Here is a 26,659-nt window from a genome sequence, read left to right on the forward strand (position 1 = left end):
CCATGTCCCTACTTGATGCACCTTTCATAGTTCAGTCCCAACTCCTCAAGGCATCAATCAAGACCTTAATCAACCTAAGTCCCAGCCTCATTCCCAAGCCCTCTCTACTAGGCAGTCATCCCCATTGACTCCCACTCTCCAAAGCAACAAGTACTTTCTCACCTCTGTGTCTCTGTCCATGGTATTTCCCTTACTTAACTACCTTCCTCCTCTGGCCCACCAAACAAATTCCTATTCATCCTTCAAGGCCCAATCAAATGACAGTGTTTTCCTCTGTGATGTTTCCCAAGTCCCTAGAGTTAGTCACCATTCAATTAGGGCCACCAGATACTTTTTGCACATACTTTTACATACTGTATTGATCTAAATGACTGCCTGGATGTAGGGATCACATTCCCCCAAACCAAGACTAGATTTCCACTCAGTCATTCACAAGTACTCACAGCATGTGGTATTGCATGAATAAACACAGGATTGTGTCAAATAGATGGACAAATATATCTTTAGTGTTCTGTCCAGCTGCCATTACTGGAACCTTATTCTGCAAGTACAGTTTCTAGGCCAAGAAGAGAGATTTCTGGGTTGGAAACGATCAGGCTACTGGAAAGCTGACCTAACTTTCACCTCGTTCTAAGAAACAGTGCTGCTTAACCTCTGGGTCACTGCAGAGTTTGCCTTTCCCATGAGTCAGGCGGCACCCCACCCTCGGGGTGGCAACTCCCTACTGCGGTTCCTCAAACTGATTCCTTTTCATACCAAACAGGACAGAAGCTCCAGGTGGCGTGTACGTTTTTTTTCTTCCCTGGCACTAAACAAGAACCACATTCCGTGGAAATTCATGAGGAAGAGTCAGTACAGACTATTCTGTGAGCTGTTGCCACAGAATTCAGTGCCACATTGTGCTTCCACGGTTATACTTAGAGCTCTTCAGCAAGATAGGCCACTGGATGGGAAAAAAATAGATTCAAAAGCCCAGCTGAAGTACACACACAGGCAGAGAGCCTCGGTCTTCCTCTTTAACTCCTAGTGGCCACAGCAATTTCAGCTGCCCCATCCCATCGTGCACTAAGCCTTCCTGTCCTTCCGAGTCCAATTCGACGAGCTTCTGCACGAGGTCCAGCGGACCCGCCCACTTCCGAGGAGCTTCTGCACGCGGTCCAGCGGACCCGCCCACTTCCGACGAGCTTCTGCACGCGGTCCAGCGGACCCGCCCACTTCCGACAAGCTTCTGCACGCGGTCCAGCGGACCCGCCCACTTCCGACGAGCTTCTGCACGCGGTCCAGCGGACCCGCCCACTTCCGACGAGCTTCTGCACGCGGTCCAGCGGACCCGCCCACTTCCGACGAGCTTCTGCACGCGGTCCAGCGGACCCGCCCACTTCCGACGAGCTTCTGCACGCGGTCCAGCGGACCCGCCCACTTCCGACGAGCTTCTGCACGCGGTCCAGCGGACCCGCCCACTTCCGACGAGCTTCTGCACGCGGTCCAGCGGACCCGCCCACTTCCGACGAGCTTCTGCACGCGGTCCAGCGGACCCGCCCACTTCCGACGAGCTTCTGCACGCGGTCCAGCGGACCCGCCCACTTCCGACGAGCTTCGGCACGCGGTCCAGCGGACCCGCCCACTTCCGACGAGCTTCTGCACGCGGCCCAGCGGACCCGCCCACTTCCGACGAGCTTCTGCACGCGGCCCAGCGGACCCGCCCACTTCCGACGAGCTTCTGCACGCGGTCCAGCGGACCCGCCCACTTCCGACGAGCTTCTGCACGCGGTCCAGCGGACCCGCCCACTTCCGACGAGCTTCTGCACGCGGTCCAGCGGACCCGCCCACTTCCGACGAGCTTCTGCACGCGGTCCAGCGGACCCGCCCACTTCCGACGAGCTTCTGCACGCGGTCCAGCGGACCCGCCCACTCCATAAACCCTTCATTTACACCACTCTTGAGACCCTTCCTCATATTTTAAACAGGTATTATCATATTTTTATCAAATCTAATAAACTCCAAATGCCTACGATCTAGACATCCCCTTCAAACATTCTCAGAGTTTATCTTTCTCAGTGTAGTTCACTGAACAAACATTTCTTAAGCACCTACCATCCCCTCTAACAAAAACAGTATATGTGTGTTTGGTCCTTACCTTAGGCCTTCTCTCATGTATATTACTTACACTGCCTCACTCCACACTTACCTACCAGTGGGGTGATCGTATCATTTATCCTGCAAATCAGAACACCTCTGAGAACACAAGGGGACACTATTAATACCACACCAGGTCACAGGCATAAACCAGGGCTGTTCTGGGCAAACCAGAAAGAACAGTCCTTCTACCTCTGAGGCAAGTACTGTTGCTACAGCCATTTTTACAGACAAGGAGACGGAGGCTAAGATTGAGGACGGGAATCCCTTAACATCTAAAATGTGGTCTCCTCACAATGCCAAGGGAACTCACATGACACTGCTATCTTCTCCTAACAGGGAAGGTCCGCTACCTCCTGAAGCCCACTGCGACGTGGAGGCTCAGCTGCTGGTTGGTGGCCTGCGTGACTAAGGAATAATGACAATGGCTCGAGTAGAAAAGGTGCCCATAGAGGAGGCGCAAGGAAGCCAAAGTACATTTTCTGAAGGTCAGTAAACTAGCCCTGCCCTGTCCTGAGCCTTTGTTTAGGTGCCCAATGAAAGGTTCTGCACAAGTTCCCGGAGAAGGCCTGATACCACCCCTCAGCACCAGTTTTCCACTTGAACTACACGGGCCTTCGACGTGAGACTAGCACACAGCAATCGCTACGCTAGAAGCAAACCCTGCAGGACTGAAACACAGCACAAACGAAGCCCGAGACAGTGGGACGGTCACAGTGAGGAGGAGCCCTGCACAGCCACTCAGCGGCGACGACATCGCTGCACAGCCGAGAAACGCCGGGCACATCTGTGGCGCTCACCTCCCTTGGCAGAGGGCGCCTTTCTCAACGGCAGTGCCTCATTCGTAAGAAGCCTAAAAATTAGTAAATCAGTAAACCAAATCGTGCTGACTACCTGTGACTACCCCAGGAGGCACAGCTAGGATTGAAGCCTGGATCTGGCTCAGTGGAAATCCCATGACATCCACCAGAGGGGAAGGCGCCATCCCTGTGTGACAGGCACCACACTGGGCACCAGGAACTGCCACACTACACACCACATTACCTTTTATAATGGACTGTTGTGCATATTTCTCTGGTTTTCACAAATGCAGTGATGTATCATGTGATCTGTCTGAAGGTAACTGAGGCTCAGGGATATTCTGGAATTGGCTTAAGATCACAAGGCTAGTAGTGGCTCAGACACAAGCCTTGGTTCGTCCCTAATAGCCATTGGTGATGGGACAGCTGAGAGGACAGCACAGTAAAGCCCACACCCTCAGGACGCTGGAGTCTCCCAACTGATTCTCAGTTGCCTTCCAAACTCAAAAACACTGGCAGCTAATATTACTAATTATCACACACTGAAACAATAATAATGGTTTCTTGCCTATGTGCAGGGCTTGCTGCTAAGGACTTTCACATCAATTCCTCATGCTCACTTACAGAAGAAGTTAAGGAGCAGGACAGGAGCTTTTGAGAAGGGAGCATGGCTCTCACTCGGCCACTTAAGACCAAGGACCCCATGGGAAGGTTTCTTCACCCCCGAATCCCTGCCCACACTCTGAGAGACAAGATGGACCCTGCTGACCAGTCTCCTGGATCGCAGTTGGGAGCTGAACAGTAACGACTGTAAAATGCACTTGCCACATAAAGAGTGCTGCGAAGGCTATGAAATACTAATGGGTTCTGTGAGATGGGTTGTAATGGGAAGATTTAAGAGGGAAGGGAAAAAAACGGGAGGATCAGATCGAATACTGGCAGCCTGAAAACCTTTAGGCAAGCAAAAAGAACTAAAAAGGGTGGGGGAGAGGCTATCATAAGCAAGAAACCTGGGAGAGAGCAGGTAAGAAGAAGCTTGCTCCTTACAAACAAGACACAGGCATAAATAACAGCAAAAGAAATAAATTCACAAATTCAAACTGAATCGCCTTAATCACTTTCTTTTCAAAGTGCAAAGCACAAGGTTCAAGCCTAGTAACAATGATCTCTAAGTTTTATCGGCTCCCAAATTCTCCTAAGCAAAGCCCCTGGGGGAGGGGGAGGGTGGAGAAGGAATGTGTCAGGCCAGGCTCAGCACAAACAGAATCAAAAACACCTTTGAAAGAGAGCTGGCCACAGCCCAGTTGCAGCTCAGCTGACAAGGGTGTGACAGAACAAGTCTGCCCCTCTCCCTAGGGCCTCAGTTTCCTCTCCCATACAATAAGGAAGCAGGTCGATCTGGCTACCAAGGCCCCAGTCCACACTTGTAAGGCAGGAATTAACTGCCAGCTTGCTGGTTCTCCTACCGCCTACAAGCTTTGGTCACATAAACAGTTTTTCCAGCCAAGGCTGATAAACTAGCAAATAATTAGAAGGATAAGAGTAAGAACTAAGCTGCCTAATACTACTCTAATAGCAAACAGCTTCCAAAATTCGTTGCTGCCTCTCTGCTCCGCTGACCTGGTACAAGCAGTGTCTGCTGTCCTGGAACATTTCAGCAGCCTCCTAAAGTAGGTACCTGCCTGGGCTTTAGACCTGCTGTTATTCTGCCCCTCCCCAACACCCCCAGCTCTCCGAAGCACAGATACAACACGGCCCTCCATGCTGGAAAATTAACAATAATCCTCCCGCCCTCCCCAAACTGCTGCCATCATTCTTAGCTATCCTATCATCCTCTGCCATCTAAACCTGGACCATCTTTCGCAGTGATCTCCAAGTACATACACCCTTTTGCCTCAGGTTTATGCTTATAGAGTGAGGTCTTTATGCCTGGAAAGCTCTTCTACCTTGCCCAGCATATGAACTCCTACCCTCACTTCAAAACCCAAGACAAACTTTCCCATGAGCATCCATCTGTTCTTCCAGGTGCTTGGTCAGTCCATTCTTAGAGCTTCCAGTAGCCCTCTGTTCATCACTCTAATAAGGTCATACTGTGTTCTCTGACAATCTCTCTCTTATGCTAGAATCAAAATCCTTGAAAACAGGCCCTTGGCTCTGTAAGCCAGTATCAAGAATTTCTGTCTAACATGTGGTAATCACTTAATCCATATGTGGTGAGCTGAATACAAGAGGTTGAGCCAGATGTGATCACATATACACGTGGGACAGAGGGGTCAAGGAGTGTGGAATGGCTTCCTGGCACAAAGTGGGTTTTGGCTTTGAACTTAAAGGATCCATAGGTTTACAACAGGCAGAGATAGTGGACAGGCCAAGAACTTCAGGTAGAGTAAACAGCCTAAGCAAAGGCAAGGACAAGGGCAAAGGCATGGAGAAAAAACCAGCAAATGTTCAAATTCAACAGAATCGCCTGTCTGTGTGAGAGAAAAGTGAAAGAATAGTTACAGCTGCAGTTACTCTTAGGAGACCTAGTTTACAGACTCTACTCTGTACTTCTAATCTTGACCCCGACAGTGGGACTGCCCAGGGCCATCTGTGGCAGGTACAGCATAGGTGATTCTCAGTGGAGTCCTGTGCCCACAGGCCCAAGCTTCTTGGTCACTAAAAACAGTCTCTTCTTTCAACATTGCCATCTGTGGTTGCCACCAACTTCATTAATCCCTTTCTTCATCAAACAAATATTTGCAGAGGGCCTACCATGTGCCAGGCACTCCTCTGGGCATTGGGAACATGACCATTAACACGGGCATCCTGGCAATACTCATGAAGTTTATTTTAAAGTAGAGCGGAACCCTCTGTTCATCACTCTAATAAAGTCATACCATGTTCTACTCAGGGCTGATTCTTCCAGCAAAGACAAGCAAAGATATAAGGTCAAGTACTGATTCATGCTTATATTGTTTCAATTCATTCAGTTTACAAAAAGTTACTGAATATCTTCAGGGCCCCAGAGATGATCAGGATCTAAAGATGAAAAAAACAAGGTCCTATTTACTGTGCTGAATGCCATTCCTGGGGCCCATTATGCTGTACACCCGAAACTTATACAGTGATACATGTCAATTATATACTGCTCACAAAAATCAGGGGATATTTATAGCTTCACATTCATTTTGAAATATCCCCTAATTTTTATGAGCAGTGTATCTCAATAAAACTGGAGGAAAATCCTTATCACTACAGAGGACTAAAGAAGGGGAAATATTGAAGGAGGCAGTGCAGATGGTTTGCTAGAAAGACTAACTTCCCCAGTTAGGTTTGGTGAGAAAAAACGCCCAAAGGGTAGAGGGATGGTAAGAGAGGAAATGGGGGAGCACCAGTGTGGAATTGAGAGGATTGTTCTCACCCCTCTTAAACCCTTGATTATGATCCTGCCACAGCCCAATAAATGTATACTGAATTAAAAACTAAGGAAGAAGAACATTGAAAATCAACATTGATCTGAACTTTTTTTTTTTTTTTTTTTTTTTTGAGTGAGTGAGAGGGAGATAGAGAGATAGACTCCAGCATGCCCCAACCGGGATCTACCCAGCAAGCCGATACTCAAATAAACCAAGCTATCATCAGCGCCTATGGCCAACACTCAAACCAATTGAGACACTGGTTGTGAGAGAGGAAGATAGAGAGGAGAGGGCGAGGGAGGGGAAGAGAAGCAGATGGTCACATCTCATGTGTGCTCTGACAGGGCAAACCCAGGAGGTCCACACACCAGGCCGCTGCTCTATCTACTGAGCCAACTGGCCAGGGCTGATTTAAAATTTTCATCCTGTGGACACATAAAAGAGCAGTGACAAAACTATAGATCAAGGAAAGATTGGAAACTGGGCATGTCACTTAATAGTGGTGTAACCTTATTTAACCAAATTCATCATCTTATCTGCGAAATGAAACCAATAATCATCAAACTGACTTTAATAAATCAGTAGAATTACATAAGCACACGTCAAGCACTCAAAAATTCTTCTAAGTTATATTATTATTACTACTATGATTAGAGAGTAACAATAGAAAGACTAACAATTTCTACCCTCAATTCTGTGCTTTAGCTGCTTCCAAGCATGAATTCCATCAACCCTTTGGCTACCCACTCACCCTACTGTGGGAAGTCAGACAGATGAAGGCCTCAGGGATACAGCAGCGTCCTTCCTCATTTATGTGAGCTGTATTAGGAAGGCACTGGCCATGTCTTCCATGCCTCCAGGAGACCTGGAGACCACACACTCCCAACTCCTTCCTCTCTTCCTCTCACCCCCAGATTCTCTGTCTCATACACCCAGTCAAGCCCTGGATTCCACCCAGACAGAGGCTTCCTGCATACAGCACCACTCTACCTCCCCTTCCTCACCTGAGTTTCTTCCAGCAAGACACAGCCTTCCAAGCCAAGTTCCAAGAAAAGTCCCTACCCACCAATGCACACATAGGGTTATGACTCCTAATTACTGAATAAGGTCAAAGTCTCAGGTTCACTCAACCAGTTACTGAAATGTGTTACTACGCTTCCTGCATTACCATCCAAATACCTATTCCCAGAGATGGTTTCAGAGTTCCTGCCCAGACTTGTTCTCATGTGAATTTCTAGAGAACTGTTTAATGGTCCCTATAACCAACCAGATAAATTCAAGTGTACATAGCAAAAAATAAGTCTTCTCCTTCTCCAATTCCCACAGCCCCCTTCATGCTAACCATTCAAAATACAGCCTCAAGAATAAATGTCCCCTATATCTCCACTAGCCCCACAGATCGACTCAACCTTTTTCCACCTGGGCAACTCCTGCTTAGCCCCAAAGATTCTCTTCAGACACCAGTCCCTCTGTGCTGATTTTCCTGAAATGAACCCTCCTTAGTGCAGAGCATCCAAAACATACCACAAGAACAGCGTGCACACGCTCAAGGAAAGGGACCCTCTCCTCTCCTCTTCATCATCCTCTCAGGGCCAAACAGTTCCGGGTTCACAGCAGGCAGGCTCCAGAACTTGTGTGCTCCCTGCACTGTTCTTCTCCTTTCTGTGCAAAGGTAGCTGTGTGCTCCACCCTGTGCTTTTATCATGTTACCTGGCATCTTCTACCGCTCTGTCCAATTTTCCACTAAATGCAGCAAATTTCTGGTCTAAGGGGGCTTTCCAGTCCCTGTGAGTTACACTCTGCCCTTGGCCGAAAGCTCATCGTCTTAAACCATAGTTCTGAAATCAAATCCAATCTGACTTTTACCCGGTTCCCCACTAACCCATGACAGTTCCACAGCAGGGTAAAGTCACATATTAACATCAAGAGTCAAAGTTCTGAGTTGTAATTTTGAGCATACTTCTAATTAGCTGTGTAACTTTGGGCAAGAGTTACAATGGAGATCAGTGTCACCAGGCCCAATTCTCAGGGGATTTTTGAAAGTCATATGGAGTATCTGATGGGAAAATGTTTTATAAAGTATAATGCACTTTCATACAGGGTATGATTAACAAATGTTATCCAATCTAAACCACTGACTGCAAGATGTACCATCAACTTAAAATGAAAAAATTGCTCAACTATGACACATCTGTGATAATAAGACAGCCCAATTTCAGTGATATTAAAATTTGAAAAAGTATGTCTTAGCACTGATGAAATACTATTTATTTGTCTCTAAAATAAAGGAGAATGCTATAAAACCTTCATATTTGCCATTGGCTCATAATAGGTGCCCAGTAATATATGTCAAGTAAATGAGTGAACACCCAATAATAATATATATATTTTTTTATTAAGTGAAAGGCAGGGAGGCAAAGACAGACGCCCACATGCTCCCCGACCTGAGTCCTACCAGGCAATGCTCTACCCATCAGGGACACTGCTCTGTTGCTCGGCAACCAAGCAATTTTAGCACCTGAGGCGAGGTCATGGAGCCATCCTCAGTGCCCCAGCCAACTTTGCTAGAACTATTTGAGCCATCACTAAGAAAGGGGAAGAGAGACAGACGGGGAGGAGGGGTAGAGAAGCAGATGGTCGCTTCTCCTGTGTTCCCTAACCAGAAATTGAACCCACGACTTCCAAACACCAGGCCAACGCTCTACCACTGAATCAACATAATATTCATAGGCCAAATTATTGCCTCTCTCTCTCTAGAAATGGACAGCAGGAAGCCACCCACTCCGAGTATCTCCCCTCTCAATCGTGTCTCAGCTTGCTCAAAACCCTCAAATGATGTCTTCAAGTTATATCCAAACTCCTGAGCCTGGCATTTGTATGGCCTTTCATAAGGAAGCCACCTTTTCCACCAACCACTGGCTGGAACTGTCATCTCCCCCAGAGCAATGACCTCTCCAGAATATGTCACCCCAAGCAAGAGTCCTTAATCAGTCCCAGCCATAGTAACCAGTTCAGCAGTTCAGCTTCTCCTCATCTACCCAGCCCCAACGCCAACTCTAGGCCAGCCAAGGTGCATGGCCGTGGGAGACTGCCTAAGCCAAAGGCCCCAGACCTGTACCCCGTCATTTAGACAGCTAACCTCAACTACTCAACTCTCTTCCAGACTGTAAAGGCCTGGGCAATGGAATTGAAGGACTGTTTTGCAAAGATTAAATGCAAGACACACATTCTTCCTTTGAACAGTCCCCAGTGCTGGCAAAAGCCCTGGAGGAAGAAATGATGGTCATCGGGTATGGGGTCGAGTGAGCCCTATTAGAAATTCTGTCCCCCTGCCATCCACCATTATTCAGGGAGTTAGTTGCTTCCCTTCCCTTCATTTAAAAGCTTTCTTTAAAGCAGAAGTTCTGGAAGAGGTAAACCATTAAGTCACTAACACCTTAGTGAGAATGAGTTTTATTGGGAGGCAAGCTAGAAAAGGGGGAGGAGGTGGAAAGAGAAGGAAGATTGGAAACAAAGTTAAGTGAGTCTGGTACTCCCAAGTGTAGCGCTCAAAGATGACCTTAAAATTTTGCATTTTGTATTGAGGGCTGGAAAGCAATGGATCCTTGAGAAGGGAACAGAAGCCAGAGAGTTCTGGTCCCCCTAGCACCTTGAAGTCCCAAGACACTGTTCTGTCAGAGCACTTAGACACAATTCCACTGATTATCTCATCTCATGTACCCCCTCTCTTCAACCCCATGTCCCCAACACAGTAACGTTTACAGATTCACCTCCACTCTCCACATTTTATTTAGTATTTTCTGGTCTACAGCCCCCACCTCCACCCCCAACCGCCCTCATCCCAACTCCGGGCAAATAGCTTCCCTCCTTGTTGCTGTCTGGCTTCAGAAAACTCTCATCCTTCAAAAAAGCTCTGATCAAGCTGGGGCCCCCTCCAAAGGGCCAGCTCTGTTCACTCCCCAGGGGGCAGGAAATCAAAATTCTTTTCCTGAGCACATTAAAAGGTTATCCATGCCTTTTCCCCGGCACTCAGCACTTTCTATCTTGGGTCAAGTTTGGCTCCTCGGTGGTCCGAGCGCTCCCTGAGGGCAGGAACTGGCTTTATCTGCCTCTCTGACCCAACCTGCCAGCACAGTGTTTGGCACACAGTGGACGCTGGGGAAATGCTTGGAAAAAGGAAATCAGGAATCGGGAGCCATTTACTTTATTTACAGCCCAGACTTTAGTGACTGAGTTCGGGGTAGGCCCTCTTTCTCTTTGGACCTCAGTTGCTCCACCTGTAAAGTGGGGCGCTTGGATCACTGGGGTCGTAGGCCCCTTCCACAGTGATAACTGGGATTCCGCGAAAGCTCTAAGCATCAGGGTGTGGCCCCGCCCCCTGGGCGCCCAGAAAAGCCCATGCAGGGGGCACTCAGGAAAGGGCTCCAACCCCGCCCAGCCAGCGGCCTGAGCTTCCCGAAAAAGTCGGGGTCTCCCTTCCACGGCGTGCACCCCGTGACGGTGCCGCGGCCGGCACTTCCGCACCGCGGGCCCTTGGGCCCGGGCAGAGCGCGCGCTCCACACCCTGCGCCCGCGCTCCTGCCACCCCAGAAGCGCTCGCGCCCGAGGAGGCTGGGGGTTCCCGAGGCACCCGCGGGCGGAAGGTGGGGGGAAGGAAGGAGGATTTGCAACAATACCTCTGGGAGGAGGCAGCCGGGGCAGCAGCGGCGGCGGCGGCGGCTGGAGGCGGAGGCAAAGGCGTAGGAGGAGGTGCCCGGGCACTCCCCCTCCCATTGTCCCCAGCCCCGGACAGGCCCGGCCCCGCGCCCCGCACCGTGCCCCGCGCCCCGGGCCGTGCAACCAGCCCTTACCTTGCTGCGCCCGGCTGTCCCCCTGCTCGCTAAAGCTACTTATCCCTGGAAAGCTCGCGCGGGGCCTGGGAGCGAACCCACAGACAAAAAGTGAAACTTCGGCAGGGCTGGAGCTGCTGCTGGTTGGTGCCTTTCCCCCTCCTTCCTCCCCACCGTCCCACCCCCTCCCCTGGTCTCCCGTGCGGTGCCCTGAGAGCTGGAGGCTGACGTCAGGGGCCTGAATTCCTGACTTTGCCTGCACGCATTTGTCCATGTAAGGTATGGGAAGGCGGGTGCCCAGCGAGCCGCCGCGCTGCCTCGCCTTGGGGGGGAGGGGCGCCCGCGCCGGGCAGTGGCTTTGCCAAAAGGTGGGCGCACAGCGGACATTTTATTTCCTGGGAAGAAGAGGAAGGGACGCCGGGATGCAGGGAACTTGCAAAGGAGGAAGAGAAAGAAGGAGGTGTGGAGGCTTTGCCAGCACTAGAGGAAAAGGAAGGCGACGTAGAAGGAGGAAGCGGCCGAGTCGAGGGGCAGATTAAGAAATGGGGGAACCCGCATCTGATCTTAAAGGCGCCAAGTTACGGCGCTGAGTCTGAGCAGCAGAGATCCTGCCCTGGAAACCCCTTTGGAGATCTCGCTCCTGAGCCCCAACCTGGATTCCCAGCCGGACTCTAAACGTACTGGATGTCGGAACTGGCACAGACCAACGTCCGACCCGACCACTTCACACATGAGGAAAGTGGAGCTCTCGGAAGAGAAATGACTTGGATGGGCTCATACATGCCACCCACCCAGGCGTGGGATCTGGGTGCTCAGACTCCTGATCCGATTTCCCGCCGCCAGACGGATCCTGACTCTCAATTTTCCATCGAGCCATGAACCAGGTTAGATGTCAGCAGGCCACGCAGACCACCCAGTGAAGAGATTTCGAATATCCTTTGGCCCGGAGTCAGTTCCTGGAAGGTCTGATTGACAACACTGAATAGCAAAGATGTCAGTTACTTTAGGGCTACTTCCTCTGACCTATGCTCAAATAAATGAACCCCTGGAGTTTACATTTATTTCATAGCCTAGTCGTGAAGCCAAGAAATTTATTCTGTGCTTAGCTCCAAAAAGAAATCAGCGAACTGGGTGAACTGGTTTGAATAAAGACAAGCCTGTTCTTGGAAAGTTAGAATTGGAGTTTTTTCCCTCTGACATTTGTAAATGTGAGCCATCATGGAAACCACCATTTACTCTGCTGAGGGGTTGTACTGTGCAGCAGCCATTGCGGGGAAGGTGTGCCAGAGCTGGGGACTTTGTCTCCTTGTATTTCTATCCCATTGATATCTACAATAACTTCTCACTTCAGCACATTATTAAAGCACTTCCTCAGCAGTTTATTAAATCTCCATGTTAGATTTAGTTAGTGTCGTCCCCCTTTTACATTTGAGGAAAAAAGGTCAAGTGACTTACCCAACACAAAAGCACCTGAACTCACCTCCACCCATCCAGGTCACCTGACTAATCCCCCATGATGTTGCCATCCCCCCAGGAGGCCCTTACCTCCAGCAAGTCTTAATTCCCATTCATAAATGTTGAGAGTACACGGTGAGCTGGCTATTCATGAAGCTTCCAACACTTGATTCTTCTGGGCTTTAGTGGGATTTTCTTTAACAAATGAATGTAGAAGCATATTATTGCACTTAACATTTAACACCTTCCTTTCGCAAGGTCTTTGAATTCCTGGATTCAATTGCTCATTTCTCTTTCTCTCAAATTCTCATCTACCCAGGCAAAAATATGAAGACAGTAGCAAAGATAAGATCAAGAGTAGCCATTCCATTCAATAATGAAATTTCTTTCTCTTGGCAACTAACATGGTTTGAAATAGGAAAAATGAACACTTAAATGAGACTGTTGTAAGACTTTAAAAAGATCAGATTCTATTCTAATACAATTCATTTACTCTACCTTCAACATTTCAGCAAACCCATGTTCTGAGGGCTACTGTTTAATATGAAAAGCGCCTGGTATCATGCAAAATAAGAATGGATTCATCCAATCCTCATTTGATATAACGGGACTTGACCAGCACTTCTTTTTCTTTCCTCCATTATCCCACTTATAAAGAATAATAGGGTTCTAATGAGGATTAATAAGATTTAATAAGGTGTAATTAGAGTCATTCATTTCCTCCATCACACATTATAAGAGTGCTGTGTTGGATCCAGAAATACTACTAATTATGTTGAAACTTAAATAACTGTGTTGGGGAAGATCACTGTGTTTTCTCCTCCTGAAATATTTTTGAATTGCTCAGGTGGGCATGGTGTTAGCATAAGCATTATATAAAGTTAATCACAAAAGATGATTTCAACTCATGAGGCACTCACCAGGAGTGTGAGAGGTAAAGTCATAAATTGGATGCTTGGCAAACCGCATACAGTGTTGTCATCAGCGCAAACTGAAATCAAAAGCCTCATTGTCATCTGCCAATCCGGTTTATTCTGTAGTCTCGCTTTTCTCAACATCCCTATGAAACCCTGCTGTGTACTGGGGCTTGGGGAAGAAGGGAAGGGTGTGTAAATTTGCAGACTCAATGCTACAGTAATACAGATTTGCAAATTTAGAGACTAACAGAGTACAGAATTTCAGGTGGGGCAGAGGTCATGTGATCCGAGGATTGCACACTGCTGGCCTGAAGGCCTAAAGAAGCATTCTGGTTGGTCCAGTGATGGCACACAAAACTTTAAGGAAGGCCTGGCTGTGGTCCCACTGTTCACTAGCATCCACTATAGTCCCTTACCCAAAGGCCTTTCTATAGCTCAAGTCAGTCTTCTCTTTGTGCTTATAATATGCCAGGCAATATTCTAAGGATCCTTCATATACTTTTCATTTAACTCTCACAAAGCCCTTCTGAAGTTGGCATTGTCATTTCCTCTGTTTTGTCCATGAGGAAGGTAAAGCTCAGAGAGGTTAAGTAGCTTGTTCTTAAGGTAGAGATAGTATATAGATAAGCTGATTCCCCCTGAGCCCAGGAAGCTGGGTGCTTTGCTCACTCACTACTGAATGATCATCTGGTCTCAATTGGGACACTTCAGTGTGCAGAACTCATAATCTCCCAACAGCTGATCAAGAGAAAAAGATATGAGAAGGCTACCAGAGAAATAATAAGGAAAAGAAGGGCACAAAAGACAATCGCCAACTTGATGTTTTTTCTCTACAGCTTCACGCCCATCAGGCAAAACTTGTATGTGGTTTGCACAGCCCATCAGACATTTCTACCAGTCCCTCACATGCACTCACTCTCTGGCCAATGACATTCTCGTGGTTTCCCAAACACATTTACCTGTTCGTGCTTATCTGCCTTTACACAGGTTCTTCTTTCTCCCTCCACCTGGCAACCCTTACCTAACCTCTTCACATTTCCCTTAAATAACGCCTCCTTTGGGAGGCCTTCTAGCCCCTTCCCCCACCTGCAGTGGATACATTACCCCTACAGAGTGCTCCCATTACTCCACTTATCTCAATCCATATGACTCTGAATAGTGTCCTTGGTTACCTTGTCTTTTTCTGCTATTAGACTTGAGAGTCAAATCATCTCTGGTCCTTAACACAGTGCTTGCCTTGATGACTGTAGCCTTTCAACTGTTTCTCCTCCTTTTTCTTCTCTCCTCCTCCTTCTCCTTCCTCTCCTCCTCCTTCCTTTCCTCATTCTTCTTCTCCTTCTCCTCCTTCCTTTTCTCATTCTTCTTCTCCTTTCCCCTCCTTCTCCTCCTTCTCTTCCTCATCCTCTTCCTCATTCTTTTTCTTCTCTTCCTTCCTCTATTCCTCTTCCCCCTCCCTCTTCTTCAATTCTACTTCTCCTCCTCCTTTCCCTTCTCTTCCTCCTCCCTGTCAAAGGCAGAGGAAGATGCAGAAGGAATAGGGCCTGAAAATTTAAATAAAGTCACATCATTTCCTCAGTATATGAGGCCTGGATGTAAGATCAGTGGGAAGTGAAAAGAAGAGTCAGAGGAGTCCAACAATTTGGAACTGGAACCAGGATTGACATGAGGAGGCGAAGAAGAAGAAAGTTTGTAGTCCTTTCCTTGCCTCAGTGTAACCTCATGGCTAATCACTGCCTCCTATCTGGTGTCAGTTCCTTCCTTCCTTCCTTCCTTCCTTCCTTCCTTCCTTCCTTCCTTCCTTTTTTTATTCACTGAGGGGAGGGGAGGCAGAGACAGACTCTGGCATATGCCCTGACCAGGACCCACCTGGCAAGCTCACTAGGGGGTGATGCTCTGCCTATCTGGGGCGTTGCTCCATGGCTCAGTGACTAAGCTCTTCTTAGCACCTGAGGCAGAAGCCATGAAACCATCCTCAATGCCCAGGGCCAACTCTCTCCAGTTGAGCCATGGCTGCAGGAGGGGAAGAGAGAGAGAGAGGTGAGAAGGGTTAGGGTGGAGAAGCAAATGGACACTTCTCCTGTGTGCCCTGACCAGGAATCAAACCCAAGACATCTACATGCCAGGCCAACGCTCAACCGCTGAGCCAACTGGCCAGGGCCTGGTCTCAGTTTGTTTTTTATTTTTTCTTTTTTTTCTTTTTTCCAAAGCTGGAAACGGGGAGGCAGTCAGACAGACTCCCGCATGCACCCCACTGGGATCCACCTGGCATGCCCACCAAGGGGGCGATGCTCCACCCCAATGGGGCGTGGCTCTGTTGCATCCAGAGCCATTCTAGCGCCTGAGGCAGAGGCCACAGAGCCATCCCCAGAGCCCGGGCCATCTTTGCTCCAATGGAGCCTTGGCTGCGGGAGGGGAAGAGAGAGACAGAGAGGAAGGAGAGGGGGAGTGGTGGAGAAGCAGATGGGCGCCTCTCCTGTGTGCCCTGGCCGGGAATCGAACCCAGGACTCCTGCATGACAGGTCGACACTCTACCACTGAGCCAACCAGCCAGGGCCTCAGTTTTTTTATCCATACAATTATGTTCATAGGTTTGATGTTCAGCACTCCCAGCTCTTCAATTTGATGCTACTTCCAACCTATTGACCAAATTTGTCTTCCCAAAAGATAACATGCCACATTATGCTCTGTTCTAAGCCTTCTCACATTCATAAATTTTATAAATTATCTAAGTATATAATTCTGCTATACAAGTAGACACAGAATTAAAGAAATGGTTATTTTGCAGCCTTATATTAAATAAATTATTTTAAAAACTACCTCGGGTCATCTTTTCCAGGAAGAACTAAGCGCAAGTGACAGTTTTAATATTTGATATACCCTGCTCTATAGTTGAGCTTATTTCTCTTCCCAAGACTGTTGAACTAGCGTGTGCTGCAAACATGACCTTTGGCCTGGCCAGATAAGTGTCAGCCTTTTGTAAAGAGATGAAAATTTGATATGGCAAACAGTGGTAGACTTTTAGTAAATGCAGCATTAAAGATAATGAAGTAGTTTACAAAAGGTTTGTTTACTGTCCGCTTTGCGCACCTCATTGCACCATGGGAAAAAAAATGATCTCAGTGTAATAAAAGAATACATCATCACATGTTCCACATGAACATTTTTTTCCCTTTTGTGTGCACTGAGTCTTTTCTTGAGGGGAAAATGATGTCCCAAGCTTCTTTCTATATTGGTTTAGACTAGAGTAATGAAACCAATGTGGACAAAGGATAACTTGTATCTGCCTCTGAGTTTCTATACAGTTTACCCAGTTTTTAGCCAGTGGCTATAAAGTAATCTCTGTTTACATTTTGCCACATCACAGAATCAGATGATCTGAATGTATTTTGGTCTAACCCAACTTAGTCACCTGTACAAGTCTGCTGACTTTTGCCTTCAGGGAAGCCCAGGACATAGAAGAGCTATGACTGTGCCCGGAAGCCAGTGAATCCTCACAGGTCAGGCAGTCCAGTCTAAATGGAGGCCAGTTTTGGTATCAAAAATGTTGATGGGCCCTGGCCGGTTGGCTCAGTGGTGGAGCGTCGGCCTGGCGTGTGGAAGTCCCGGGTTCGATTCCTGGCCAGGGCACACAGGAGAGGCGCCCATTTGCTTCTCCACTCTTCCCCCTCTCCTTCCTCTCTGTCTCTCTCTTCCCCTCCCGCAGCCAAGGCTTCATTGGAGCAAAGATGGCCTGGGCGCTGGGGATGGCTCCTTGGCCTCTGCCTCAGGTGCTAGAGTGGCTCTGGTTGCAACAGAGCGACGCCCCGGATGGGCAGAGCATCGCCCCCTGGTGAGCGTGCCGGGTGGATCCCGGTCGGGCGCATGCAGGAGTCTGTCTGACTGCCTCCCCATTTCCAACTTCAGAAAAATCCAAAAAAAAAAAAAAAAAAAAGAATGTTGATGAATGGAGCTTTAACCCCGATTCAGTCCACTACCAATGAAAAGTTTGAAAGTTGCTCAAACACAAAGAGAGACAGTTTATATCACCTTTTTATTCTAACAAGTATCTATGAGGTACCTACTAACTGTATTAGGCCTAGAAATACAGTGTTGAGAAAAGTAGACATAGTGCCTATCCTATACATTAACAGAAACTTAGTACACTTGACCCTTGAAAAACACAGGGATTAGGGTTGCTGATCTTTGCACGGTAGAAAACCCATGTATGACTTTTGACTCCCCCCAAAACTTAACTACTAATAGCCTTTTGTTGACCAGAAGCATTACTGATAAAATAAGCAGTTGATTAATGTATTTTGTATGTGTTATATATTGTATACTGTATTCTTGCAAAAAGTAAGCTACAAGGAAAATGTTATTAAGAAAATTATAAGGAAGAGAAAATTCTTTTATGGTACTGTACCTACTTTTTTTGTAATTCACTGAGAGGTGGAGAGACAGACTCCCACATGTGCTCTAGGATCCACGCAGAAAGCCCACTAGGGGCAAAGCTCTGCCCATCTGGGGCATTGCTCCATTTCTCAGCAGCCAAACTATTCTTATCACCTGAGGCAGAGGCCATGGAGCCATCCTCAGTGCCTGGGACCAACTTGCTCCAATTGAGCCATGGCTGCAGGAGGGGAAGAGAGAGAGAGAAAGAAGCAAAAGGGGGCGGGGTAGAGAAGCAGATGGACGCTTCTCCTGTGTGCCCTGACCAGAAATCTAACCCGTAACAGCCAATGCTCTACCACTAAGCCAACCAGCCAGGGCTTGTACCTACTTACTGAAAACAACCCATGTATAAGTGGACCCACACAGTTCAAACTCATGTTGTTCAAGAGTCAGTTGTACATTGTTAAAAAAAAACAAAAACAAAAAAACAAAATGGAGTCACTTGTGGTAAGCCTCACCAAGACTTAATACCTAACTTAATTGCAGTTTCTGTCTTTCCCGGTAGTGGAATCTTAAACCAGTCAGTCTGGAATTTCCTGCCCAACATTGGTGAGGTAATCTGCCTGGTAAGACCTCCTGTCCTCTAATGCAGTGTTTTTGTTTGCTTGTTTTGAAATTAAATTTAATGGGGAGACATTCATTAATAAGAGTACATAGGTTTCAGGTAAACATCTCTATTACATTTGAACTGTTGACTGCATTGTGTGCCCATCACCCAAAGTCAAATCATTTTGCCACCGCTGAATATTTGTCCCCTTTTACTCCCCTCTTTCTGCCCCCTCCCCCTGGTAACTACTTCACTTTTATTAATACTTATGAGTCTCAGTTTTATATTCTACCTGTGTGTGAAATCATATAGTTCTTAGCTTTTTCTGATTCAGTTATTTCAACTAACTGCAGGTCTGCCAAAAATTTCATGCAGGTCTGCAAAGGAGTTAACCTGATGATCTTCATACAACATCAGCGTGGTTAACTCTTTTGAGGACCGGCATGAAATTTCTGGTGGACCAACAGCAGTCCGCATACCAACGGGTAAAAAAACACTGCTCTAAAGGAAATTGACCTTGTTTCAAGTAATCCACTCTTTTAATCTCCTTGGCCCAGCCTCCTTCTGCCTATAATAACCTTCCATTTTGGATAACACCTTGGAACTCTCTTCTACTCGTTCATTAGGTGGGATATACTGCCTGATTCATGAATCATTTAATAAAGTCTGTTATATTTTCAAAATACTTGCTTAAATTTTTGTTCTTTAACAATGTCAAGCTCTTTCAAGGCGAAGTGTTGGTGAGATAGCTTGGGGCATCTGAGAGACCACTGTATGAACTAGACCAGTAGTTTTCAACCTTTTTACACTTGGGGATTGATGACCTAGCCAGCCAAAAGCGAAAACATGCAATGGATAAAGTTTTATCTTACTGCACATAACAGTGCAACACAGTACAAGCTGGTACTTGATTTCTGAAGTCAATCTGTGTGGTGCATTGAATACTATGTAAGTTTGTCCAAATGCCTTTTGTATGTTGTGCATGATTTGTAAGTGCTCTGCATGGTGCAAAAGGTTCGAATGAGCCTACAAGTAACAAAAATATCCAATACAACCTCAGTAGTATTTTCATCCATGATACAGGCTGATAAGTGGCAATCACCCACAACGTAAATGAATTTGACTAAAATGATTGGGTCTATAATCTTCACACATAAGGGTGGTTAACTCTTTTGCAGACTGGCACAAGATTTCTGGCAGACTGATAGTTGAAAAACACTGGACTAGACCAGCTACTTCAGCTGCAGTGTCCTTTGACAGTGATGCAGCAGGCAACTGTGAGCCTGGAGACACACCCCAGGGCCTGACGGAGGAACACAAGCACAGAACCCTGAGTTTTCATCCTCACACAACAGCAGCTGGCAGTAAAGGATGATGTGCAGGGGATCGATGTCTGCCTTAGTCATAGTGGCCTCACTGGCTCCCTTAGGAAGCTGCATAGAGTTGTGTGACTGCTGCAGAAGGTCTGCTAGTTCTTATTGATCTAAGCATTTGGGGATAAGCTTTAGGATGAGCTTTGCCTCCTTTTCAGTTGCAATGCATAGCCTCACCTGCTCCTGGAGAATGACAGCAGATTTCAGGGCAGGAGAGAGCATCTCTGCCTGACAATAGGCATTTGATTAGATTTATATAGGGTGGGGCAAAAGTAGGTTTACAGTGGTGAGTAAGAGAAACAGAATTAGTTTATTTTTGTATTATTGTTTATAAATTATTGCATTATTTTTCATACAAATAACCGTAAAACTACTTTGAATCCACTCTGCATTTCCAGCTACAGTTTTAGGTGAATGAAAAGAGATCCATGATATATGTTTTGACAAATTTTGAATATTAATTGAAATATAATTTATGTGCCATAAAATTTATTCATTGAAACCATTTATGTGGTTTTTAATAAATTTATGGAATTGTATAGCCACCACTGCATTCTAATATTAAAAAAGTTCCTTCATCCCAAAAAGAAATCTTGTAGTCATTTCTCTATCTTCAGCCCCAGGCAACCACTATCTATTTTCTCTCTGTAGATTGGCATATTCTGGGCATTTCGTGTAAATGGAATCCTACCATGTGTAAACTTTTGAGTCTGGCTTCTTCCACTTCACATAATATGTTAAAGGTTCATCCATGCTGTAGTATGTATTAATATTTTGGGGTTTTTTTTATGTCCAAATAATATTCCATTATATGGATATACTGCTTTCTGTTTATCCATTCATTAGTTATTGACTATTCAGGGTGTTTCTACTCCAGAGCGAGGTGGTTTGTGGTAGGATATATTGTGATATATGTAATGACATATTTACCCATATTTCAGACCTGTCTGTGCCCTTTACTCATATTATTAGCTTAAGACATTCTGTGTTAGTTCATTTCCAGAGAAAGAATGGGATAGATGTCAAGTTCAATAAGATTAGATTTCTCCTATTTTTCAGAATACATTTAATATTAATTGGAAATTTATTTCCAATTATAGACAATTTTCACATTTTTATTTCTTGCTTTTGAGTTGCGGACTAAAATTAGTATCCTCTCTAGGTTACCCAGACTTTATTTGAGCACGCTTATACTTAGTATGACTCTAAAGTGAAAATGCCTCAGGCCTCTCTTCTTCCCCTTTTCCTGTTTCTCCCAACTTCCTGGTCACAACCCAGAGTCATTCTTGACTTCTCTCTCTCCCCAACTCCTCTTTTCAATCAGTTGTCCAGTCTGGCCGATATTGCCCTAAAAAGTTCTCTCCAATTGTCCCCTTTTCTGAGGCTAGGATCTCATGAAGTGCAGTCCCATCATTTTATGCATTTAACATACACAAACTCAGCATGAGTGCAGAGAGAAGAGAGAGGTGACAATGTAAATGCCGCCAGTGTTCCTCTCCACCAGGGCTTTTGTGAGCAGGACAGATGTGAACCCACCACCCCACACTGGGTCTCTCATCCTCTGTGACTGTGCTCTGTCACCTCACTGATATGGCCATATAAAGATACCCATTTTTTTAAAAAAAATTTTAATTAATTTTTATTTTATTTTATTTATTAATTTTAGAAAGGAGAGAGAGAGAGAGAGAGAGAGAGAGAGGAGACAGAGAGAGAGAAGGGGGAGGAGCAGGAAGCATCAACTCCCATATGTGCCTTGACCAGGCAAGCCCAGGGTTTCGAACTGGCGACCTCAGCATTTCCAGGTCGACGCTTTATCCACTGCACCACCACAGGTCAGGCCAAGATACCCATTTTTTAATTTGACATGGTTCCCAGTTGACAACCAGCTGCTTCTTCTGGTGCTCAAGTAATAAACATCGATTAGTCCCAATCTGGCAGAAAATGGGCTATGCTGGGCTCCAACATGACACCATACTAAGTATTTTTCCAAGATAATGTCAAGCAAAAATGTCTACTAGATGCTTTTATTTCAATCACTAACACTAACATTGGATGAGGCACCCCTGGTCACCAGGGAAATTGAAATGCATTTTGAATACACAATATTAACACTATTCTACAAACCCACCTTAGATAGATCCACGTAGAGAACAGTACATCAGGAGTGCGTGCTTGCATCCCTTCTTTAATTTCATTTATTGATTTTTACAGGGGAGGAGCAGGAAATATCACTTCATCGTTGCTTCTCATATGTCATATGTGCCTTGATCAGGCAAGCCTGGAGTTCTGAACCAGCAACCTCAACAGTCCAAGTCAATAGTTTATGCACTCACTGCACCACCGCTGGTCAGGCCATGATTGCATTTCTAAAATGATTTTTAAACCAAAAAGATTGGTGTTTTCACCTTCCATTTGAACCTTACAGAGTTCCAGTCAGGAACATGGTATTAGGTCATCTGTCAGGTTTACGTATGGAGTAGCATACAACTTTAATATCTCCTCTAAAATCCTGATCCCCTCTAGTTCCAGATCCCCGTGTGGCTGCAGCTGTGTAACTTGAGGCTCAGACACCTGCAGGGCACAGAAAAGGCTGTGGCTTATTATTTAGTTTCCTTTTAGCAGGGTAGTTTCTTATAAGCTTTCTCTGCACCTACAACACATGACATACTAGACAGGCAGGGAAAGAACCAGTACCAGTCAGGATCTCCTGAGCAAGAAGAAAGCAGTGTGAAGGGCTTTGGTGGCATTTTCAAATTCCAGGTAGAACAGGTCACATTTCTTTAGGTCCCTAATACCATCACAGATGAAGCACTAGGGAGGATGCTCAGTCAGGCTAGGAGTCAAGAGACTTATGTTCTTGCACCAACTCTTCTAATAAAGGTATGACCTTGAGCTAGTAATTTCCTCTGTCAAGACCTTAGTCATTTAGTCATTCAGTCTTTCTTCTGATGGGGATTTACTGACCCACAATCCTCTGTACCTTTATGGTATGGATTCAATAAAATAATAAATGTAAAAGCACATTGCAAACTATAAACACTATGGAACTATTGTTATTGGAGTTCATAATTCTAACACTGCTTTTCTTATCTCCTGTTTTCAATACCACTTTCAAAGTTAGCCTCCAGTGTTCTCTCACGGTCTATTTGGCCCTTAATTTGTCAATATTGATAACAGCGGATATACTTACTCAACCACAAACTGACTCAAATGTAATATATATTGAACCTTGATTTCCCCAAATAGAGAGACTTTTCAGGATCAAGTTCTTAAATAGAAGATTACTTAACTATTGTCTAAATGTTTTAAGTACTTTTCTTTAAAGAAAAACAACGTGGTTGCTGCATTGACATGATGGCTGAATCTCCAATTAAATTCTTTAAAGCACATGATTTTGATATTTTATTCCTATCTACCTCTGATTACAATGAAAGGAAAATGCTTGATCACTGTGGCAGAGGTAGGGAGAAGAAGTGGATTTGATTTTGTTTCCTTCTTTTTTATGATGACTAATTATTACAGTACAAAAAAATCATCTTAATTGCAATGTCTCCCATTGCATGTGCCTCACTTAATCAAAGGCAAGTAGCATTTATTGGGGTAAAGAATAAGGAGGATCAAAATGCCTGGGCAGTTTATCTGTCCTTGTCATTAACGTATTAACGTACTGCCTTTTGTTTGACTGTGAAATGATAATCTTTCACATTCAGTTTGTCTTTTAGGAGTTGGTGTAATACCAGAAGCTCTCCCTGACCCACCACCTACTATCTTAAATCAAAATCTACAAAAAAAGCTAGTAATGATCTGGCAAAGGAGTGTTGCTAGGTAAATAGGGTGTCTGTATGTCCCACTTGCCCTGGACAACCCTAAATTATGCCTACTGTCTGAGGATAATTATTAATAGCACTACCTTGCACTCTCAGAAGTAACCCAGTTTGGACAACTGACTATTTTTTGTACCGTATAGCACAGGATATCTTCAAGTAAATATTTCTTAAGTGTTTATTAATGTGGAAACCCCTGGACATGATATTTACTTGAACGAGTCATGGATTCTATTCTAAACAAAGTCCAATAAAATTGTATATAAATACTTTACACAAAGTTGAATGGTCCTGTATTTTAAGATGCTATGCATGCTCAGGATTAAGAAGAAATTACTTCTAATTATTTTAGTATTCTTTCATAAATATTTTCAAGTGCCTACTACAAAGCAGGCACTTGGCTAAATATTAGGGATACAACAGGAAATAAGACATAGTCAAGGTGGTTGCTAGGCTAGTTGAGGTTATAACCAAGGGAGCTCTTAGGAGGGGCACATAGGTGTTGGGGAGTTAGAAGGGCAGAGGAAGCTATGCCGAAAGAAACAATAGGGAAGATGAGAGCCAAGGAAAAAGCAGGCTTTAGTTAGGTGGAGAAATGTAGGGCAAGGAGGAGTGCTCCAGGGAAACGATCCAGCACAAGCAAAGATTGAGAATTGTGAGATCATGGAAGGATCAGAAAATTAATTGGCTTGAGGACAGAATGTGGGGAGAATAAAAATAGATGAGCTTATGAGGGAGGAGGCAATGGCGCTAGCAAAATTTGGACCAAGGTAGAGAGTAAACATAGTTCAGAAAAAGGAATAGGGGAAAACATTAGAGAGTAGCAGAGCAGCAGGCAATCAATCCTAGATATAAAAGACTTTATCCATAGTCCACATAGAAATTTTGAGCGAAGGATAGGCTTCCCAGAGCTGTGCTCATGGGTAATTGCTCTAAGCATTGGAACTGGGAGTGGAGAGTTCACTTCCTATCAACCTGCACACATATGCAAATATGTGCCTTTAGAAATCACTGAATCTCATCCTCCAAGTTAATATGTAAGAAAACTGAGCCTCTGGGCAAAATCTGTATCCTATAGCAGTGGTCCCCAACCCCTGGGTCATGGACCAGTACTGGCCCCTGGGCCATTTGGTACTGGTCCGCAGAGAAAGAATAAATAACTTACATTATTTCCATTTTATTTATATTTAATTCTGAACAATATTTTATTTTTAAAAAATGATCAGATTCCCTCTGTTACATCCATCTAAGACTCACTTTTGATGCTTGTCTCGGTCACATGATACATTTTTCCGTCCCACCCTAAAGGCCGGTCCGTGAAAATATTTTCTGACATTAAACCAGTCCGTGGCCCAAAAGAGGTTGGGGACCACTGTCCTATAGCATTCGGCGTAGCTATGCCTTTTCCCATCAGACCTCTATTTCTACTTTCTCCAAGCTAGAAATCCCAGCCCAACCAACATATCTGCACAGAATAAAAGCGTGAGGACACCAGGAATTAGGGCAGAAATGGAATATGACATTCAGCTCTCCTCTAGGAATGGGTTTGGTTTGACCAGGACCCAGGTAGAGTAGAACTGAGGGTCTGCCACAGAAGGAGAGCAGATGGCCACTCATTTGAACAATGGTATGCAGACAATAAAACTACCAGAGAGCTATTTAAAAGATCTCAGTTGCACCATACAGCATTCTTAGTTGTAAGAAGTGAATTAGACTCTGACAGCACAAACCAAAAATTAAATTTATTTAAAAAATGTTGAGGAGCTTCTAAAGTCTACTTGGAGACTAAAGAACAGTTTCAAAAATCATACAACCAGGAATGAATCTATTTTATCTGTCCTACAGTGATACTGCCAATGCCACAACTGGTCTGCTACTGGCACCCCCAACACCAGGTGCTGGCTTTGGCACTTCCACCATGCTGCCTCTGGCACTGGAGTGGGTCAGTCTGTTCTGCTGCCTTGAACCACGTGTGTAGTCAATGCCTGGCACAAATGCATCGAACTGGCAGAGTCTACTCCGTGTATCTGAATGGTAAGGGAGACTGAGAAATTGAGTTTCAATCATTGTCAGTTTTATATGGAAGACAAGCTTCACTTATAAAATGGGAGATTCTCCAAACATAGGAAAGGAGGAGATTCAGATACTGAGATGCAAAAAGAATGACAAAAGTTCATTGAATTACAGAGCCAGGGAAATGAGAACATTGTCCTGGAACTACAAAGGAAGAACAAAATTCTGGATATGACGCACCTGAGGAACCAGAAGAAAATGATGAAGAAGCTTTTGGCATTCTCTAATGGTTTAAAGGCAATGCTTTTTTGAAACAAGCGCATAAAATATTAAAGAGAGAGTCCAATATGCAAAGACAACAGAATAACTAACATGGAAAATGGGCAAAATGAAAAAATATTTTAGGCAAATTAAAAAGTACAGTAGCAGCCTGACCAGGTGGTGGCGCAGTGGATAAGAGCGTCGGACTGGGATGCGGAAGGACCCAGGTTCGAGACCCCGAGGTCACCAGCTTGAGCGCGGGCTCATCTGGCTTGAGCAAAGAGCTCACCAGCTTAGACCCAAGGTCGCTGGCTCCAGCAGGGAGTTACTCGGTCTGCTGAAGGCCCGCAGTCAAGGCACATGTGAGAAAGCAATCAATGAACAACTAAGAAGTCCCAACGTGCAACGAGAAACTGATGATTGATGCTTCTCATCTCTCTCCGTTCCTGTCTGTCTGTCCCTGTCTATCTCTGCCTCTGTAAAAAAATAAATTAAAAAAAAAAAAAGTACAGTAGCAGAATTAATATCCACAATGGGGGCAAGAAGTAAGAGCTGAGAAATAACCTGGAAAAATCTAGTCTATGACACAGAGGATAAACTTGAATCTCTTCTAGACCACAGAGGAAAATCTAAAGAGATTAAAATAAAAGAGAAATATATCTATGTAAGACAGGA

General features: G+C 45.4%; 1 protein-coding gene and 1 non-coding gene across 10 annotated transcripts in view; both read right to left on the reverse strand.

Moving 5' to 3' along the window:
* Positions 1 to 12,633, reverse strand: part of LPP (LIM domain containing preferred translocation partner in lipoma) — a 736,954-nt gene extending 724,321 nt beyond the window's left edge. For 2 of the 9 annotated variants that reach the window (XM_066241276.1, XM_066241275.1), the window contains exon 1: positions 11,011 to 12,633. The gene's annotated coding sequence lies outside the window, so the exon portion shown is untranslated. Of the gene's footprint in view, positions 1 to 7,085; positions 7,324 to 7,858; positions 7,909 to 11,010 lie in introns of those variants that run through there. The other 7 variants (XM_066241266.1, XM_066241268.1, XM_066241264.1 and 4 more) reach the window with 4 other exon arrangements.
* A 3,380-nt stretch (positions 12,634 to 16,013) lies between these two features.
* On the reverse strand, positions 16,014 to 16,089 carry TRNAD-GUC (transfer RNA aspartic acid (anticodon GUC)). The gene has a single exon. It is a non-coding gene; the product is annotated as a tRNA-Asp (tRNA).
* Positions 16,090 to 26,659: the final 10,570 nt, after the last annotated feature.

This window comes from Saccopteryx bilineata, chromosome 8 (assembly GCF_036850765.1).
Source record: "Saccopteryx bilineata isolate mSacBil1 chromosome 8, mSacBil1_pri_phased_curated, whole genome shotgun sequence".
NCBI lineage: Eukaryota > Metazoa > Chordata > Mammalia > Chiroptera > Emballonuridae > Saccopteryx > Saccopteryx bilineata.